General features: G+C 38.4%; 1 protein-coding gene across 1 annotated transcript in view; it reads right to left on the bottom strand.

Annotated features, from left to right (window-relative positions):
• The window catches only part of LOC119581872 (carcinine transporter-like), a 41499-nt gene that overhangs the window by 1409 nt on the left and 39811 nt on the right, over positions 1–279 (bottom strand). The window lies entirely within an intron of this gene.

Genomic DNA, 279 nt, shown 5'->3' on the forward strand with positions numbered 1-279 from the left:
CCCAAATCTCTCCCTCCCCCTGCTTCCCCAACCTGGCCATTTAGCCTGACACAAAACCAAATAAAAAATAACTTGGCTTTGAAATAATGTTTCGTTTCAACTCATATTTTGACAAACTAACCGTAAAAATGTCTAGACTTACCCAACGAAAACAGATATGATTTGAAATGTTAATTTATTCATATTTTCATGCGCAAGAGACAAGCGTGTCATGAGATTAAGCAGTTAATGAGGAATGGGTGTATGCATCAGTCCTGACCCGTTGCTGTGATCTAAATC

This window comes from Penaeus monodon, chromosome 15, assembly GCF_015228065.2.
Source record: "Penaeus monodon isolate SGIC_2016 chromosome 15, NSTDA_Pmon_1, whole genome shotgun sequence".
Taxonomy (NCBI): Eukaryota; Metazoa; Arthropoda; class Malacostraca; order Decapoda; family Penaeidae; genus Penaeus; species Penaeus monodon.